Genomic DNA, 21073 nt, shown 5'->3' on the forward strand with positions numbered 1-21073 from the left:
GCTATTTTGAAAGCTGCGTTAGTGTGACTGGTTGGAGGAGCTGATCAAATTTCAAGAAAATTCTGGTCCCTTGAAAATTTAGACTTACTGCTGTAGAGTCACTGTTTAGAGCATTGCTCACCAATTCTGTTGGTGGTTTTACCAACTCATGTCTAGGTAGCTAAAAAGAGTAGAATTATAAATGGATGGCAAAGATACTTCACTTGGCATCTGATCAACTAGGAAATGCTGTGAAGGAAGTGTCTTATAAATTGAAGGCTTAAGATAGATCCTCTTTCTTTCCCTGTCTGAGAGCTTAGACACTGTAATTTTGTAACCCTGGAGATGGTGAGAAAAATACCAGATAAGACCAGATAGAATATATAGAGAAGAATCAAGAGAAAATTAGTGGGTTTATTCTATTATCTCTCTTGCCTGAGATGGTAGATGTTTGAAATGATGGAAGTGACAGAGTGTGCTCCACCACTCCATCAAGGACAGGAGTTTATTGCTAGATTTCCCTATTGTGCAAATACCTGTTTTTGTATTTTTCATAATTAGGTCATTCTTTCTGATCAAAACATTTATGTAATTTATTATTTTGTGTGAGATCGAACTATGCACTTCTTCTCTTCTCATCCCAGCTTTCAGATAGTAGAGGACTAAAGGTTTTCCAGTTTCCCGTTCAACTTTCCAGCACTTTGTGAAGAAGACACTGCTATTAGAAAGAGTCTGTAAGAGGTATCTGTGTCTCTTTGCATATCAGAACCTTTTTGTGACTTCTAGAGAGGCAGGGAGAGAATAAGCAGCTGGAAAGAAGGTCACAGCTTTGGTAGCTCTTGCTCACTGTTGAATGTATGAAGCTATTTCTTCCTTTCCACACATCTGGGGATCCTTGAGTGACACTGGGGCCTTGAAATAGCCCATTTCTCCATGGCTGTGAGATTTTAGTTCATTTCCAGCACCCTTGTTGCACTGCCAAATGTACATTTATATTTTATATGTCCAATATCTATTCCCAAACCTCAGAGAAAGGAAATTGCTATCAGTGAAAAGATGCTAACATCTTAAACCATCACTCTTACATTAATTATGTGACTGTTAATGCAGCAAGAGGAAAAAAAATAAAATTATGACAGCTGAATTCAAACCAGAAGCAGCTTTGCCCAGAATGTTTCATAGTTTTCATCAGGAACATCCTTGAAATTTATTCTCTCATTAAAAATACATTTTAGTTTAGAGAGTTTAGCCTTTTAGTTTACTTCAGCCTCTTTTAGCTTCTTTAGGGTATTTTCCTCTTATTTTTTCTTCTCTTAATTTGAAATTCATGGTTTTCAGGAGTGTGCAGAGCTGGAGGAGAGAGGGGCAATACTTCTATAGCACATTTTATTGTTGCTACTGCTTTCATTAATTTTTATTCCTTGTGTTTATTAGATGGGTATTTAATCTGGTTTCCCATTAATATGTCTTTGGTTATGGGATTTCTTTCCCATGCTGTTTCACTTCTCATTTCATGTGTTCATTTTTCTTGTAATGATTTGTCTTTTGTAAACACAAGGCTTTCCTCATGGATTCTGTGTGAAACTTCATTTTATACTTGCTAAGCACTTGAGTGCTGAAGTCACTGTGAAAAAACTCTAGCCTAAAAATTGACTATAACTACTGCATGAAGATACATTTTATGCTACACACTTCTTGTTGAGTTGCCAATTTTGCGTTGGTTTTGTTTGTTTGTTTTTTACTATTGCAGACCTTCTCTCAAGTAATTTTATATCATAGAGTTGTGTGGGTTGGAAGGGACCTCTTGAAGATCACTGAGTCCAACCCCCTGCTGCAGCAGGAACACCTAGGGCAGATCACACAGGAATGCATCCTGATGGGTCTTGAAAGTCTCCAGAGAAGGAGACTCCACAACCTCTCTGGGCAGCCTGTCCCAAGGCTCCATCACCCTCACATTAACAGCACAGTAGAGCTCTAGGGTGCTGATAGCAGATTGCCTGTTATTTTGCATGTCTGAATTTGTCTGAATTTTAAAATTACACAGCACTGATGGTCCTATTCTCTTCAGATTTGTAAAATACTTTTTTTTTAACTATTTTTCACAAGAAAGCATAGTTAAGCACCTGGCCAAAATTAAAAATAATGCATTCATAATAGTAAAAAAATCTGAATATACTAGTTAATTTTTTTTCCTTTATTTTTTGGTTAATTATCTAGTAATCTGGGCATTCCATAGATAAATATTCTATCACACTGCATTATGGGACCAGGCAGAGACTGCTCTGATGGTTCCCACCAAAAGCCTGCACTGAGAGACAGTAAAGCCAGAGGAAAAGAGAGACCTAGAGACTGGGAAAGGGGAGAAGACCCTAACCCTGCTAGTTATATCTATGGAAATAATTTTTCCTAATGCAGGAAAAAATACTACTTGTCAGGATAAGAAATTACACTTTTTAATAAATGCCTTATGGGAAGTGATTCTAATCAAGATATTACTGCTTCATGACTCTCTTCAATTTTTCTCTCATTAATTTCTCTCAGTTTAATGCAGATCTGCATTGTAAACTTTTTTATAAAGTCATGCCAGGGATTGGGTTTTGCATCAATTTTAATTTCATGAAAAAGGAGGTCTTGAGGATGGTACCAGGAAATGTGTGACAACTGCATAGGAAGTAGAGCTGTTTGATAATCTCAGAATTGTAAGTGCTGAATGAATATATATGAGGTGAAGTCAGTTTTCAACAACTACTGTTGTTTGTTTTTTCAATGCCAAAAGTCATGCAAAACTCAATTTGTAATAGTGAGAAGTAGAGTGTCCTAAATATAGTGTAGTTTCTTGTTGTCATCTTGCTGTCTTTGGAAGCCACTGGTTCATTGAGAATAGTTGTAGCTGGAGTACTGCATGCTCCTGCAGAGTTTAGGCAATTTTGTCTGTGGCTGAGTTCTCCAAAATGGTTGTCAATATTTTTAATAAAAAGTGCTGGAAAAGCAGCACTTATCAATTAGGTAAACCTAAGGTTGCAGGGAAAGGACTCAGAATTCCCCTTACTTCAGTTTTACAAAACCTTCACATTTTTGGTAGTACTCTAAAATAAGAAGCTATGCATGCATAAAACTTTCACACAGTAAAAACTGCATACTTATCTTTAAAATAAATCTGCAGAAATATGAAGAAAACTCAAGACTGAGATACTTAAAGAGTAAAATATTCCTTACACAACTTGTGAATGTAAAAAGAGGTGTAGTTCAATGGGATCCCCTGTCATATCAACTTACAGTATTAGTGTTGCAGATATAGAATGTAGAACTTTGGTTTTGGATATGTAACTTCCAATAACAGTCACCTTGAATTTGCTGCACATCTGACTAACAAAGCTAAGTTCCTTTCAGGAATCTCTTTAAAAGTGGATACTATTGTATGAAAAATGACATCTCTGTTCCTTTGCATCTTTTCATTCCTTTATTGCCTTACTCTGTTTGCAGAACTTGGGAGATTCTTCTTAATTGACATTTTGACTGTTATCTACTTTGAACCTTCATCAGTTCCACTTTAAATCTCTTCCTTGCTCTTCCTACTCCCCTTCATTTTGTTCTATTAATTTAAGTCCTGCAGGTTTGTTTTTCTGTTTTGTTTTGGGTTTTTTTTCCCTTGCTCTGAAGAAAAGCTTCCTGAATTGTACAAGAAATTAGGTCAGAAGGTGTCCCTGGAGGCATCTAGTCTAAAACTCTGCTCCAAGCAGCCCAACTTCAAAGCTAGGTCGAGTTGCTCAGACCCTCATACAGTCAGATTTTGAAACTCTCTTGTTCCACAGCCCTCTCCAGCCCTGTGCTTTACCACTTTCAGTGGGATGTATTGTTTCCTTATGACCAACTGAAGTTTTCCATGTTACACTTTGTGATTGTTCTTTCTTGTCATTTTGCAGGGCACCTATGTCTCTCTTCTCTCTATAACTCCCCTTTTTAGGTTCTTATCTGCAAATACTGGCCTGGACCTGCAGTTAAGTTGTCCCTCAGACTTCTCTGGTGAAGCAGTGTTTCACCACCTGCTGTTCCTGTGCCACAAACTCCAGCTTTTTAATCATCTTAGCTCTCCATTGCACTGTCTGCAGCATGTTGAGGTCCTCCTCTACAGGTAGGCCCCGAAATTGGGCACTGTTCAAGATATGGCTGCAGGAGGGTCAACAAGAGGGGGATAATTTTCCCTTCACCTCCTGGCTTCTCACTTGTGCAAGCAGCTCAGCAGGGAATCAGCCTTCATTTCTGGAAGGGCTCACTGCTGACAATATTAGCCAACAACCGCCACCATGGATTTCTAAACTAAAGAGCAAAAACTCTTCAACCTCCCCAAACCAACCCTCAAGGGTTTTTTGTGAGAGGTAAAAAAACCACAACAACTAATGAGAGACTTCCCATCAGTTTGTCAGTTTGCCAATCAGAAGTAAGACTCTAGCAGTGATTTGAGTGTGTAAGAAAACGAAGTTCTTAGGGAAAGTGGCCTGCCCTCCTGGAGTGAGCTAAGGAAGTGTACAGAGTTTACAGGCAGAACTTCAAAAAAGTTGAAGGCAGTTGAATGCACTAAAGAGAAGGAGTCACATTGAGCAGAAGCAGCTGATGAGCCTTGAGAGACTCAAGTTACATATCTGTAACTGTTGTCACTTACCTTGGTGGGCAAACCAGCAGGTTAGAGATGTGTTTCTTGCTGTATTGCTTGTTGCAACTTTCCAGCAAGAAACATGGGTGCTTTTTTCCCCTAAATGGTTTTATTTGCCAGGGTTTTGAGTTTGTTGGTTTTTTTAATAGGCTGAGGGACCTGGGGTTGTTTAACCTGGAGGAGACACAGGGGGGAACTTATCACTCTGTACAACTATCTGGAGGGTAGTTTCATTTTACTGATAAAATAAGTAATATTGATTTATTCTGACATCAATATTTTTTTGTGCTTCAGTAACCAGTCCAGCCAGACTTTAAACAAAATAAACAGCAATAGTCATAGTGTGTTTCTAATGATAGTATGCAAAGGTTTTCTATCAGCAAAATGTATTTCTCTTAGTATCTGGAAAAAATTTTTGAAATCAGAGACTGAAAGATTATGTAGACAGGCAGCTGGATTCATTGCAGCAGAAAATGTTCAATCTTTTGGTTTCCCTGCAAATACCGAGTAAGAATTTTTTTATATTTTTTTTTTAAATCTGAAATGGTAATAATGAAATAATAATGAAATGGGTGAATGTAGTATTATGGTATTGATTCTGTAGCAGGGCTGAAAAACCATTTGGTGAATCTGGTTCATTTGGGAACTTTCGGATTTCTTTATATAGTGGGAGTGGAAATGTAGTTCTCAGTGGAAGCCAGTTTTATAAGCACTGGCCACATTTCATATAATAAAGCAAAATAATTACTCTTATGTAAAAGAAAAAAAATGTGAAAAAGCATAGTGTTGAGAGTCCTCTTTTTCTTTTGTAGAATGCATTCTTACTCCTGCTATTCTACGTGAAGGAATATAGAAGCAGAATAGTGGGTACAGATAACAGTACTTTCAGTTGAAGCCAAGGAAGAATACACAAATTGCACTGTGTCAAAGGAATGTTTCGATTGAATTGATTCAGAACAAACATCATTTAAGTTGATTTACCTCTTGCTTATAGCAGTCAAACTCCAAAATGCTTTTAAAAATATTGAATACATAAAAGTTATTCCCCAAACTTCTATCTTTCATTTGTCTGTCTTTTTCCTTTTTTTTTCCCCCAGCTCTTTTCATTATTGTCCTTCAGGCAAGGGAAACTTACCCGAATATCTTCTGCATAAAACCACAATCATTCCTTAAAACCTATTGCTGTTGGAGTTTTACTTGGTTGCCATTTGATCTTGGCTTATAGGTGTGTAGCTCTTCTTATCCTTTATGACTCAAATCCTTTTCATCCTTTTATTCAAGCAGTATTAATTCATTGAATCTATCTCCTACATGATGATGATTTTGGGGTTTGAATTGTATCTGCATGTCTCTCATTACTATTCAGTTCAGATCTTTACCATGTTTGGAGAAGGTGTATTCCATTTGTGTTTAGCAAGTCGTTTAACACCATTTCTAGAGTGAGAGGATTTTGTTTCCTCTAGTTTATAGCTTGTTTTTGTTAGAGCAAATAAAGAGAAAAAAGTTTTTGTTGTCTTGTATTTCCTCACACTTCCTGTCAAATTTTATTAATATAGTTCAATTTGTTAGTTGTGGATAATGTGTTTCAAAATTAAAGAAAATTTAAAGCAAATTCGGATTTTTATTTTATATGAGAGTGACCTGCTTTCTTGTCTGACACTTTCATTATCAGAATCACTAAACAATCTCATAAAGATGCCTAAACTCACAGCTACTTCTTCCTAGTGAAATCCTGGTTATATTGGAATATAAAAATCCCCATTCTTCACCCAAGTAGTTCAATTTTTTATGTATGCATACCAGAGAGAAAGCATTCCTTAGCTTAGCCTGACATCCTGATAACTCTGTCCCCATACATATTTTTTTTGCTTCCTCATTAACTTATTTTTATTGAAATAGTATTAAGATGCCTTGCATAGATGGAAAGGTTTAATTTTTAAAAGGTGAAGCTGTGCCTTGCTCCAGTGGTGAAACCTTTATGCCGTGTCTAAAGTACCCTGGGTAATATAGTTCCTCTACACCTTCCTCTAGGTTTTTTATTTAAGAGAAACATTCAGAATTATCAGCAATTACAAAATTTTAGAAGTGAAAAGTTTCATTTGATACCTTAAAGAAGTGGGATTGTTAGGGATGTCCATCTTAAAATGTTCAGGCTGAAACAAGAGGATGACATATTTCATTTTGAGAGGATGGTTGAACACTGCAACAGGCTTCCTAGAGCAGTAGTTGATGCCCCAGGCCTGTCAGTGTTCAGGAGGCATTTGGGCAATGCCCTTCGTTGCCTGCTTAAACTTTTGGTGAGCCCTGAAGGGGTCAGGCAGTTGGACTAGATAATGGTTGTCGGTCCCTTCCAACTGAAGGGCTCTGTATGCTGTTCTCTGTTCTGTTTCTTCTGGTGAGGCTAAGAAGTTTTTCCCTGCCTGTTTCTCTCTGACAGTGGCAGTTTTCTAGGTGTTGAGGCATATAGTATGAACCAAGTTTTATGTTCTTTCATTATACCCAAGAAACTTCATGTTCTCCTAATACAAGAGCACAGTATGCAGATGAACTGTCATCTTTAACTGCTGTTGTTTCACTGGAGTCCTGGGCAGCCTCAGGGTTGGAGGCTCCCACTGGTGCTTTAAACAGCCTTGGAAACACAAAGCTCATGAGAAGCCCCAGTTCTGCAGCTGCCTTCTCCTTACTCTTCCTTTTGCCATCCTCTCCCTGAAAATGCTTCTGCCACCCATGAATGGCCTCAGAATGATATTGGTTGATATCTTCTGTAATGACCTGACTGGGGCAATATCACACTGGTCAGAATGGGACTTCTAAGGCTGTTGAAAAGTTAGCCTGCTAACTCTGTGGGTGGGAGGACAAGGAAAGCAGGAAGGTCCATAGCTACGATCTTGGCAGCCTAGCCAGGACTGTCTCATTACAAATAATTAAGAAAACCTTCCAGCCATGAAGAAAAAATTGAAGGTGACTTTGTCCTTCTATTTGGAAGGCACTTATCTTCCTACATTTAATGTGTTCTGCATAGCTCATGAAATGAAAGGAGACATCTATAAATATAAATTATTAGAAAATAATTTTCAGGTTTTGTAAATCATGGTTTGTCATTGCTTTGTATGCTGATGCTTAGGCATGGTTGTCAGCTGAACACTGCTGTTACTGGTATTAATATATCATTAGGCTTTTGGTTGAAGTGCATTTGAAAAGAGCCTTTGTATATTTTAATTCTTTTTCTCTTCTTAGGGATATGATTATTTCAAATAGCTTATCAGCTCTGGCAGTTTATTTAGAAGTTCTGTTCCTGTTCCTCCTGTTTTTTCTATTTTACTCTATTTTTTATTTTTATTTTTATTTTTTTTGTGACTGGAAAGAAAAATGCAAAGAATCAGGAGACACTGGGACATGGTCTTTCTGTTTATGCAAATTTAATATTAATAACTGGTTTTACATACCTAACTATAAACAACATTTTTTCAGGGGAACCTCAAATGCCAAGTAAATTTTGCACACACCTGTATGTATACATATACACATATATACACACACACAACTAATTATTTCATGTTTTACAGAAGGTTTTGTGAAAGTATTTCTGGCAAAAGATGCTTATCTTTAGAGGTGCTCAGCCTCTTTATCTTCAATCAAGATTCTATTTTTTTATGGCTGATGTCAGCAAAGAGCTTTCATTATTTAGCCTAGCTAGGGACCTAAGCAATATAAATCTAGAAGTGTGCTATAAAGTTTTGTCATAGCACTGGATAACATTTTTAACCCATTTTTGTTGTATTAGCAAATTATGATAGGCAGATTTTGGCCAGTTTGATGTAATGGTTTTCCTATATGACGGGATGAAGAAAAGAGCGGAGAGTGAGAAATGGTTTGGAGTTCTGTTAGCAGCTGGTCACATTGTGTCTTCTTCAGCATGGTCCCTTATTAGGGATAGTTGTCAGGATGAGAGCATGTTGGCTGTGATGGCTGGAGGTACATAGATAAGTAAAGTGCTTGTCTGAACATTATGGCTGAGGACCAGAAGTCAGAAAATAAAACAACCACCTGATTTTAGACTAGCAAATTTTGAGGATTGAACCATCCCTTATTTTTGAATTCCCAGTATGGTTGATCTATCTACTTTGTATTAAGATATTGATAAATGTATTCATTAGGTTGTAGCTGCTGTTCAGTCAGCATTTTCCTGAGTCGGTGTCATTGTCACACCTCTTCATATGTTGATTCTGGTTCCTGGTCAACATACTGAGCTGGATGGTTAGAATGGGCTTTTTAGTTGAGTTTCATTCTCCCTGAACTCTGCTTCAGTCAAACTGGATGGTATTAATGTTCACGTATGATAAGACTGATGAACTTGAAAAATCTTGGAGATGGTTTAGGTTATTTTCCCTTTTACTGCAAGAGTCCAGATCTTGTGACATGATCCATCGCTACACATATGCCAGTGAAACTGATGAACTGTTTGTTGGGAGCACATTACATGCTTTTCTGGATACGCTCAACATATTTCTTCCTTGAAGGTCTGAGCTAAAAGGAGAGTATTATATTAAACAAATGTAATGGCATGTAATACCACTGGATTGCTTCTTTTTAAGTTTATCTTTAGTAAAATTATGATAAAGTGAAAAAATACTTACAAGTAGGTTTATTTAAAAGATGTGTAGATGTGGTGCTTAAGGAGATGGTTTGGTGGTGGACTTGGCAGTGCTGAGTTAGCAGTTGGACTTGCTGGTCTTTGAGGTCTTTTCCAAACAAAACAATTCTACGAGTCTTCCTGTTGACTGAAATGAGTTGATTGCAAACCAGGAATTTTGCAGTCTCACTTTTGCCAGATTTTTATTCTATTAATTTTTTTTCCTCTCCCTTAAAAACTGAAACATTTTTCTTTTTTCCCCTTTTTTGCCCTGAGATACACAGAAACAATTTACAAATCCTAAAAAGGTACTAATAATTTTTTAAAGGTCTATAATTACTTATACAAAAGCTTTCCCTTGGTTTGAGTCTCATTTTATGCTGGATATAACTCCTCTACATTTAGTTACACAGAATACATCATCATAATAATTCTAAAGGCAACACTCCAAGAACAAAAGTGAGGCAAATTTTGCAGTAGTACAGAAAATATATTTTATTAGCTAGTATAATTAGAGAGGTTAGACAAGATGCAGAAGGTGTGAGGACTTTTTGTAAATCTGAAATAAAAGCTGCAAACTTCAAATGTAAATTAAGAAATTGTTGTGAGGTTAATCACCTCTGTTAAACAAGGTTCACTGTCTTGTCTTTCTGATGGTCTAATTGATTAAACTGAATTTTAAATTAATCAGGAACTTCTTGATATTTGATAACACTTATTCCACTGTGGTTAGAAATAGTTACAATTTTATCTGTGGTATTACAATGCTATGCATGCACTCTTGTTTTATCACAGCAAAGTTGGAATTTAATAAATTTCACAATATTGAATTCCTCTTGAATGTCTCTTCACTTGGAGCACCTGCATAGTCCTCTCAAATAATGCACGGGACTACATGTTGATGCTATATATGTTGCACTGTAGTAGTTACTGTGATAAATGCTCACATAACAGTTAGGTTGAAACTTTTTCAGGTTGCTTGTTCCCATTTCTGGATGTGAAATGAAACAGTTGTGGGTTAGTATAAAAGTACTGACTTATCGTTGCAAAGTATTTTTAGCTTTCAGAATATCTTCCATTTAATTTTACATAACTCCACCTGCAGTGTCTGCTGAGCTGTTCCTTGAACAGTACTCAAAAACAGCTTTTCAAAATACATATTTGAATTTAGTATCTGTGAATTGTTCTGCCTATCCTGTTCTCCAGGATGTTCCCGAGAGGAAACTTCTCTTTATTCTCTTTAATGTGATTTTTCCCCCTCTGCACTATCAGCAGCACCTTTTGTAAATGAAGGCATTTTCTGTTACAGAATATTCTAAGTATTAGATTAAAAATATAGTAGAATCATCATGTTTATTTTTTTTTCTTTTAGATAACTGTATAACCACAGGGGAAGTAAAATTTAAAAAAGGTATTTTCTCAGGCATGTGACTTGGTGTGGTATTCCAGCCATCTTGCTGTGCTCTCATCGTCTTATAAACTAATTCTCTCTGATGTGACAGCATTATACTGTATAAAAATGTGTTGAAATCAAAAATTGCCAAGTAAGTAGAGGAACATAAACTTGTTAAAAAAAGATGTTCAAAAACTTGTTCAAAAAACTTGTTCTCAAAAAAATGCTTTGAGACAATTTTTTTAGTGCTTTCCTGGTTCCCAGTTGGTGTATGATTCTGTATTAATAATATGATTAAACACAATCTGTGATAGTAATTCTTGTGAGATCCTGCAATCTAGTTAAAAAATACATCTGTGGTTAACTTGCTGGTATTTGTACCTCCAAGTTAAAGGAATAAATTGCAAGTTCTCCAGGTATTTTAAGTTAGATAGGGAGACAATTACTTATTTTTGGTTTAAAATTACATTTAATGGGAGAAACTGCATGCTTATTTTTAAATTTATACTTTACAGTGGCATAATTTTATGTAATGCAAAATCAGTGAAGCCAATACTCTTTAGTCTGTAGTGGTTGTGGAAAACATGTTTGATGACACATTTTCAGTCTTCCTACCTATAATAGCTGAGCTTGTGGTGGTAACAGATACTTAAAACCAGACTTACCTCCATGTAGAACATAGTGACTGCCACCTCTAGCTTTCCAGATGGTCCTGTATCTTCTTGCTGTACAGCTTCCTTGCTACACAAGAAGGGTAGAATTAACTTGTGTGAAAGCTTACATGATCTGTGCTAAGTGGAAGGTCAAACAGTTTTCTAATAAAAATGTAAAATCTGTATCTTACTTTTAAAGGATAGAGTAATATGCATGATAGGTTCAGCAGGATGCTTCATTTCTGTTTACAGTATAGTGAAAACCTAAGAGCAGTCTTTGGAGATGGATCCCCTTACCTTATGTGTATTCAAAGGATGGGCATTATCAGGAAAGTCTTTCTGTTACTCTTAACTTCTCATGTGCATTTGCATGTGTGTGTGCTAGGGCATGTAACCTGCAGGATGCACAGTTCTGCATAACCTGCAGGATGCACAGTTCTGCAGCCTCTCCTAAACGTTGCAAATCGTTAGAAATGAATTGTAGTGTTGATTTTGCATTCTAGTGTTAGAAACGTAGTGTTGGGTTTGGTTCACATATATATTTATATTAGTGTTAGCAATATAATAGTTTGCTTGAGATAAGTGAGATATCTGCACATTCCAATTACACCAAGAGTGGTTTACGGCTGATTTGGTTGGAAGGATATCCCAGATTTGTAGTGAAGGAGATGCAGTGGATATTAAGAAAAGTGACAAAATAATTGTTAAAATGTATTTTCATTTGGGTTTGTAATAGAGAAATAAAAACTATGTTCTATATGAGTAATTCTGTAATTTCATAAAGTTATAAAACATTAATAAAATATATTATTCTTGATCTCTTAAAAGACATTATTAATAAAAAGAAAAAATCTTACAGTAATACTGAAATCTGAATCAGGTCTAAAGATGAATATAGAAGAGTTGCTAAGCTCTGTTCATTTTGCTTAATTGTGTTTGTTGAAAGGATATTATTTTCTCTTTAAATCATAGGCTTTGAAAGATCACTGGTAATTTTTTTTCAGGTATGTAACCTTTAGAGTTTTTAAGTACTTTAATAATGATCTCAACTTTCCCCCTGTAATTTAGGAAAATTATAAAATTACAGATTTTTAAAATAGTGCTGTACACCTCCACAGCACTTCTCAAGACACTTTGAGCTGTCTGTGTGGGCCTAATGTTCAGATACCTCACTGGAGTTTGGTACAAAGGTTGCTGTAGGTGACTAAAGAAAGCCATCTAATTAACAGGCTTTTTGTTGTAACTTGCTCTAAGCAGCCTTTGTCCCTTGCTAAATCTCCTCAGTCACTGAAAGCTAACAGGCAGCCACACTGGAGTTGGTAGAGAAGAAAATTACTCTGTTCTTCAGCATCTCCAACTGTAATAATCTTGAGAGATGATTCAGAATGAGAGGATCTGAAATGTTTAGAAATTAAACTTTTAAGTACTTAAATGGATCAGTGATGAGCATGTGGCACATTTCAAGAAATAATTAAAAGCAGTTTTGCTTTCTTCTTATCTGCTAGATACTGGCAGGAGATATGCTAGAAGCAGGTTGGAAAGTACCTAGAAATTGCTTCCTCTTAATAGGGGAAGAAAAGTATGACAAGTTACTGGATTACATACACCAGTCCTTTCCTGGTCACATCTTACAGTAGGAATAAGATTTCAAAATGTTTTTTATTTCTAATAATAAATAAGGTTTGGGGCCTCCTCTTGAGGTTTAAAAAATGTCCACATCATCACTCACCTAGGTGCTAAAACTGCACAGAGGATAGCATCAGCAAGCTATTAAAACCTTGCAAAATGAGCCACTGAAATCTTGAAGTATCCTCTGACTTAATCACCTAAAACATTAAATTTATATTGGGAAGTATTACTGAAAATTGGAGTTGTTTGAGATCATCTTGCTGGTTGTGCATAAAGTCACCATTCCAGTAATGCAAAGGAAATTTATCTGGGCAAAACTCCATCAGAGTAAAAGGGGACCATGGGAGTAGCACTGAAATGCACATGGACTGCATTAAAAAGGGAATTGAAGAGCAGTGAAAATAAGATACCAGCATGGAATGCAAATGGCCAATAAGGCAGCTAATGTAATACCAACAGTCAATAGGGTTTAAAGGCAGCATTAAAAAAACCTATTACAGATTAAATAAGAAGTGAACAAAATGCTGGCATAAGGCAAGAGCCCTTATTTGTTAGAGACTGAGATCTTGAAAGGCTGTACAACAAAAGCCAAAATAGTAAATGTTTCTGTATTTTGAAGGAAGTAGATGTAATACAACCACTTAAGAGATGCTGAGCAAGGAATAGAAAGTTCAGCTTTTGTAACAAAGGCTGATGTTAGAGAGCAGTTAAAATATTTTTGAATCAGCCATCTTTGATAGTTTAGACTCGAGAATCTTGCCATGTGTCTAGGAAGTGGGTGCAGGCAGTTGCACATGACCTTATCTGTGGTACAAACCAGTGCGGTGCAAACCAGCTCTGGTCTGAAAGCCGGAGAGATGGGTTGAGGTTGTGATCAGCCTGTGCTTTGCCTTTTGCAGTGCTGAATGTTTTGGGATATGTGTTGTGTTACCAAAAAATGTATTCGTTTTTGCAGCAGAGTTTTCCTGTCTGTGTCTGGTGGTGTGTGGGAGTCCTGATTTATAATGCGAAGAGAGTGGGCAGCCCGGGCTGTGTGTGGGGCCTGGGGCTGCTCAACCACCCTGCAGTTCACATGCTTGGGGGTGCAGCACCTTGTATTTGGCAGGGCATTTTGCATGGAGCCCAGGGAAACACTGTTTAGCTGAGGACTTAAATGAAAGTAACTGTTTCAGTTTGAGATCTATGTTTGGTGGGAAGAAAAAAATGTTAGCATGACTAAGCGATGCATTTCAATATGCAGTGAAATAAATGCAGGAATGACTTTTACTCCTCTACAGTGAGTTAGTATTTGTACAGTTAGTTAGTATCTGGGTGCTCCAGGTGCTGCTTTGGCTTGGTGGTGTGTGTTAGAAGTGTTTTGAGAATGAGTGTCTGTTATACTGTACTTAGGGCTTCCTGACTGGTTTAAGAGTCAGAATTCAAAAGATGATCGAGACATCTGAGATTCAAAACACCAGGAGGGCAATGTGTATGTGGCATATAATACACCAAATGCAGGTTGCAGTCATTCGAATACATTTATTTAAAAATCCTCATTCCAATGTAGAGCATGTTTAATTAATTTTTGAAGTATTGTATCCCCTAACCAGGTAACATTAATAGCAGTCATTTTTAATACCTCATTATACATCCCATCTATGACATTTTTATTCCAATTTATTGCAAAAACAATGTACCAGCAGAAGAGGAAGTGTCAATGATTTAGTTCTGAGCACTTGTTTAAGACCACACCTGAAACAGGTGTAACTTCATTTACTCAGAAGTATGGTTAGCATACAAAGTATTCCTTCTGAGACACTAGACAGAAGTCTGTCACTCCTTTAAATCTAAGCACATAAAATAATTATATAGGAGGTCAAGTATAATAATTTTTTTCAGATACTGAGGGATGTGAACGGAGCTGCTTTGCTCTAAGTTATAGGAAGATGGGAGAGGAGGATGAGTTACATACTAGTGGCTACAAGTCAGAGTAAAGGAAAAGTCTCCTCAGGGCTGATATTAATTCTTACGAGAGTAAGAACAGACGTTAAAGATAGGCTGGCAGAATGGCAAGCAGCAGCTCACATTGTTTTTCTCAAAAGCATGGGCACTTACCTGTCTTCCAAACAAGAGAACTTGAAAAATGCATGCATAATTGATTTAAAAAGCCATCCAGAATGTATTTCCTTTCCATGTGGAAATGGAGTTGTAAGAGAGTAAATGGGATAAAAGGATATATCCAGCCTTTTATACTTAACCCAGACATTTCTCCTTTCCTAGTATTCCTCTGGGCATACTCTTCCTTCTCTTATCGCCTCAGCAATACAAAAACCAAAAATAGCATATCAGAACTCACTGAACCTGCAAATTCATGAATAATAAGAAATGTCTGCTTAAACAACCCTGCATTGGCTGGACTTGTGATTGTGTTTTCTTCCAGTGAACACACTATTACAATATAGCCTTCACTCTCCATGCTAATATCTGAGGACAGCTGTATGCTAGGACTTCCTCAGGCTTTGAATTCCTTTTCTGACTCCTGCTCTGACTCTGCTGCACACTCATGTTTTGATATTGTTGTACCTTCAGAATGCATTTGACTGAGCAGAGTAATGGTGGTTAAAGACTGCAGACATAACCAGTATCTGGCACTTTATTTCTGACTTGCAGAAAGTCTCTGAAAAGGAGCAGAACTCAAACTGTGAAGGCTCATAACTTTTTGGAGCATGTAAATGTTCTTTTTTTGTAAAAAATTATTTGGAATCAGTTTCAATGGTCAACAGTGTTGACTGAGTAGTCTAAGTGGTCTGAAAAAATACACATGGTCCAGAAAACTACAGCCAGTTTCTAATAAGAGATTTTTTTTCTCTGTGTACTCAGATTTTGATGGAATAGCTTGCCTCTGTGTGATGACACCTTTTTTGTTTTGTTTTTTTTTGTAACACTGCATTCCAACATTATCTTCAGTACTCAGTATTTTTCTCTTTTCACCACATTGAAAGCTCTGGTACTGTAGAAGTCACGCTCAAATGGACACAAATGTTGCACACATGTAAGTATTATTAGAAGACAATTATTTTCTTGGTTCTTGCCATCAACTGATTCACGAAGGGAACAGAAACATTTCTCAGGCTTATGGACACGTTTTCTTTGGCAGGGTAAAAGTGACTGCTGGAGGTTAAAAATCGCAGGAGAGGCAAAACCAGGAGGATATTTGCATTGCTAAGGCTGCTTCATTACACAGCTGAGTGGTTTTGCTAGGGCAGGCCAGGCAGTGAAGGTGAGCTAGACAGCAAACATCAGCTTTTGTACTCAACTGGTCTAGTGTTGCCAGGCTTCATTCAGTCTTTGCAGTAGGGCAGGACAGAAAGGTGGGGATAGAGGCTTTTCAAAGGAATGCAGCTTGTTTTCCTTCAGTTTGGAAAGGAATACTTATGTATTAAACTATTTGATCTTCTCAGTGCAAGGTACCTGTACTATTCATTTCTAAAACTGCTGGTTTAGCTTTTAATGCAATCAAAAAGGACAGCACAAGTGAGAACAATCATGGGGAGATGAAAAGCAAAAAAAAAAAAAGCACTTTTCTCTTTTTTTTTTTTTTCCTCTTCTTCTTCTTCCCCAAATGTAAGCCATATAGCAGGTTTTCCCTGTAAATATTTTATAAAGGATATAGCAAATTGCCTTCCTCTTGCATGGCCACTTAGATTCTAACTTATCTTATGATAAATCACTTATTGTGCATCTAGTCTTAAAGATTACTAATTCCAATCAGAACTAAATTCAAACATCATCTGTTAAAATAGCTTTAATCTTAATTTCTGAAGGCAAAACTGACAGCTTTAACTATATGTGCCTTAAACAACAAAAAAGGTATGTGGTATGAATGTGGGAGTAGAATTGTAGTGTTTCAGTACTGGTGTCTACTCAGATCGTGGCTGGTTTTCAAACAAGGAGCTCAGCCCTCCTATACACAGAGAAAGAGTATTGGATGAGTGAAGGTTTAATCCTTACTTTAGGGAGCACACAACTGAATTCACAGTGACCTTTGCTTTTCCTCAATGTATGTAGACTTTCAATCATTTTTTCATGCAGGAGGACTGTAATGTTTCACCATTCATCAAAGATTGTCTATTAAGCCAGTGGCAGACATGCAAGAAACCTAGTTTTTCTCATCCTGAACTCTTATTTTCACATAGTAATGGCTAATATAATTTCAGTTTACATGTTCATTTAAAATGCTGAGTGATTTCAGCAAGATTCACTGCTTTTGTTCTCCTTTTGCAGATTTGAATTGATTTCCTTTAATTGAGTTTACTCTTCATAAACTTTTTAAGTATTTCTTGCATCACCAAATAAATGGTGGCAATTCCTGGTGTCAGCTCTATATGAATTTTTTTGTCCTTTTTTTGTATGTGTTCATAGCAGAATTTAGAGGCCTTCTGAAGTGCAGAAGACCATTTAATACATATTAAAGTCTGCACAAAGAACTCTGAAGCCATTAGTGTTACTTTTGTAGATAAGTACTTAGGGATTCGTAAATCCAGGGATTATTTGACTGCCTCACATGTTGAGCCCTTAAATCCTCATGTGAAATGTAGTATGAAATTTTGGTGATTGTGGATTAGTTTATCACAGAGTTTAGCAGCAAACTCATTTTTCTTCTTTGAAAGTAGAAGAGAACTAGTAAGTTAAGCAAACAAGACTAGCTGATGCTCAGCTGGGGCACACACAAGAAAATGAAAGAAGAAAAGCCCTCCAGATGCTTAATCTGTCATATCTTAAAGTTCTTCTTAGAGGTTGGTCCACAGCTTCCTTCTGAAAGAGTTAAAGCCTCAACAGTTTTGGTTGCTGAGATAAAGCCTTCCAGGCTGTGAATCCTCATGGAACTATTGTGAAAACTAGGCCATCTGCCAGAATGACTTTGCTTGCATCAAACCCTTAAAAGCACCACGTGAGCACATCTGCAGGGATGGGTTCCTTTGGTTTTTCCAGTCTTTTGTGTTTCTCGAAATGGTATGGACTAATGTATTTTTTATAGTTTTGAGTACCAGAGGCTGGAGAAGAACTTTCCCAAGTCATCTGTTGAAGGCAACTCTAAAAACAATATCATTGTTTTACCATAACAAGCAAGGGAAAGGGCAACTAGAAGATGTGATGTCTGTGAGTTGAATTGAAACCAAGGAGTTAGTGGCCTTAAGTCAGAAACAGCTAATAAAAGGTTATAAAAGTTCATAGGGAAATTACTGTAAACATAAATTATATCTGATATTGTTCATATTGTATTTAGTATAATATGTGTTATAATAACAATGCTGTGTTCGTTCTTATTTATTACTGGAATTCCTTTCATATGCCATTACTATTACTTTTTGTAAACTGTACAGTGCTAATCAGTTCAGAAAAGTCAGAACGTAAGTGGCTTCTATAACCTTAATTGAAGATATCACATAGCACATCCTGTTGCATTTAATCAGCTCCCTTGCAGTTGACTTCAAAGGAACCTGCAAACACTGAGGAGCATGATGCAAACACTCCTGAAGGAGGCTGGAGTCTGAGCCACTGCCAGCGCATCTAAGCAGACAAACCTTGAGCCTCTCAACAGAACTGCAGCATCTCCTCTGAGTGTTGCATAGGGTGGAAACGGTTTTCTTGGGGTCACTAGGCCATTCCGAATCCACAAGTTAGGATAAGTATGTTATTTCTGACACATATCAAGAAAAAAAGGAGTAAAAAAACTATTATGCACTATATTTTAGGGCTAGCTAAACTAGCTGTTAAGAAGTTTTTCCTAGTGTTCTCAGAGTTGTTAGTGGTGTCTGTGAGAGAGGACAGAGGTGCAAGTGGTATGGGATGATCTGGCACCATCTCAGGAAACAGTTGATGGCCTTCAAGTTCTGCTTGATTTCTTGGACAAGCCTACTAAGTCCTACTTAGCAAAGAATATCCATCTTACTTTCTGTATATGAACAATGCATTTGAAGCCTGGTTGCATTTTGTTGCCTGTTGCTGATGAGATCTTTCAGTTAATGTAACTAGGTTCTGACCCTAAAGTCTTGACCAAGAAAAGCACTTACATAATAACTACAAACACGGTTGTGCAGCAAAAAGATGTGCTTATTTAGTCCCTACCATTTCAAGATGTTTGTAACTGAGTAGTGATGTGTTTACATCAAGTCACAGAGCTGAGCTCTTTGCAGGGTTGTGTCCTGTGAGCACCATTCCTGCTGTGGTGTCCAGGTGCCTGGTCATGTGAGGTGAGATGGATAAGGTACAGCACCTTCTCTCTGGTGACTAGTTAGTAGGTCAGTGCACCCTATGGAAAACAAATAGATCCTTTCATTTGCCTACAGTATAAGTAAAAAATTAGTGTAAAGGTGCTAGAGGAGTTCCTTATCTTTTTCCTCTTGTCCAATGACCAGAAAAAAATACAAGTTGCTAAAAAAAAAAAAAAAAGTTGCTTAGAAAAGCAGCAGGGTATTTAACACAGAAGAGTGGAAAAGGATGAATTAACTCTCTTTATTGTATGAGTATAGCATTCAGATTTTAGTTTTTTTAAAAGTAACTTCTTTTTTGGTCCTTTTTCATGTTTACTAGGTTAACCTTTTGTTCAAGAATACTGTATCCTTGAAATAGTTATTTAAACAGTGCCTATTTGGAACTTAACACATTAATTGAATGTGTTAGTAATTCTATTGCCATAGTATGACCACAGGGTTTAGATTAGAAGCAGTAAGTGTTTGTTGGGGGTTTTTTTGTTGTTTTTTTTTAAACTGCAACAAATACCTGTTATACTGTAGATTTTTATACAGTTTATTGAGTGGCATCTATACTGCAGTACACAATCTAAAAAATAAAAGATATGGATGTTCTTTCGTTACTCCTTAGAAAATTTAAAATTTGCATTATTTTTTTCTTTCTTACAATAAATAATTTATCCTTTCTCCCATTTACTGACAGAAGAAAAATATGGTGCAAAGAGAAGTCAAAATGGTAATAACCAGTCTATAACTGAGGTAGTATCTGTAGGTTAGGTTTAGAATTATTTATGGAATTAGAAACAATTATAAAAAGGATGAAGAAGGCTTCAAGATTTAACAGGAAAAGGTCACTAATTACACAATTGTGTGGTACAGGTTCTACAGGGGCTTTTGCTTAGATTTTATTAACGTGTGACTGATTTATTTTTTTTTTTTTTTACAAGGAGTTCCACTGGAATGGAATGGCTTCCTTGGAGAATGAAGGCAGATAAACCAATGAAAATTATTTCCTCAATACTGTTTGTCTTACTGTTGCTAAATTATTATTTTTTAACTACCTTGTTCTAAACATCATATTAATGCTATTAAATGTTTTCTTCTGAATATCTCATCTTTGTTTGCTTTTACTGCTCTTTAGGTTGTGTGTATATGTATATTTGGGACCATTTATTGTCTCTTTAATTTGAGACTTACATCCACAAAAATGAGAATACTTTTTTCACATTAATTACACCTATTGTGTTTTAGTACTATCCTATAGCAAATTTCATCTTTCCTTCAGTAAACGTTTATACGTATTTTATTATTTGAAACCATTCAGGTTGTATTTATACTTGCATTTTTAAATAGATAGATTATTCTACACAGCAGTGCGTTATTCTCTGGGTCTTGCATGTTCTGTAACCTGCCAACACTACCATGCTCAGCTTTTAAAGTGACTGCTACAGGACTCCACTTTCTTTGGAAGGACCACCAATTCTACACAGTGCACAAAAGTCTGTCTTTAGCAATGTACAATGCTTTTAACTTCTATATTGTTTGTGTATGCAAAACTGTCAAGTACTGTCTTTGATCTCTTTTTATCTTAATGTTTTTTAAAAAATGTCAAAATGTTCACAGAGCTTTTTTTTTTTTTTTTTTTTCTATTTGGCACCAAAAAATGTTTAAGTCGATTTATTTTTTTTCCCTCACTTGTTTTCAAAGTTCACAGTATTTGTATTTTTCCACCATCTCTTGTTGTACCATTCCATCTGCTGAGTATGTACTAATCTACCTCAAAAAAACATTTGGGTTTTTCTCTGACAATACTAGTTTTATGGTTATTCTCCAGTACACTCAGCTCTAATCCATAGCAGAACAGCATCTAAAAACAAATCTCTGCTGCCTGCTGGCAGAAGG

At 36.5% G+C, this 21073-nt stretch overlaps 1 protein-coding gene across 1 annotated transcript in view; it reads left to right on the plus strand.

The window, feature by feature from the left end:
- The window catches only part of ANO3 (anoctamin 3), a 123364-nt gene that overhangs the window by 11747 nt on the left and 90544 nt on the right, over positions 1–21073 (plus strand). The gene's annotated exons all lie outside the window — the stretch shown is intronic.

This window comes from Apus apus, chromosome 5, assembly GCF_020740795.1.
Source record: "Apus apus isolate bApuApu2 chromosome 5, bApuApu2.pri.cur, whole genome shotgun sequence".
In the NCBI taxonomy this organism is placed as follows: Eukaryota; Metazoa; Chordata; class Aves; order Apodiformes; family Apodidae; genus Apus; species Apus apus.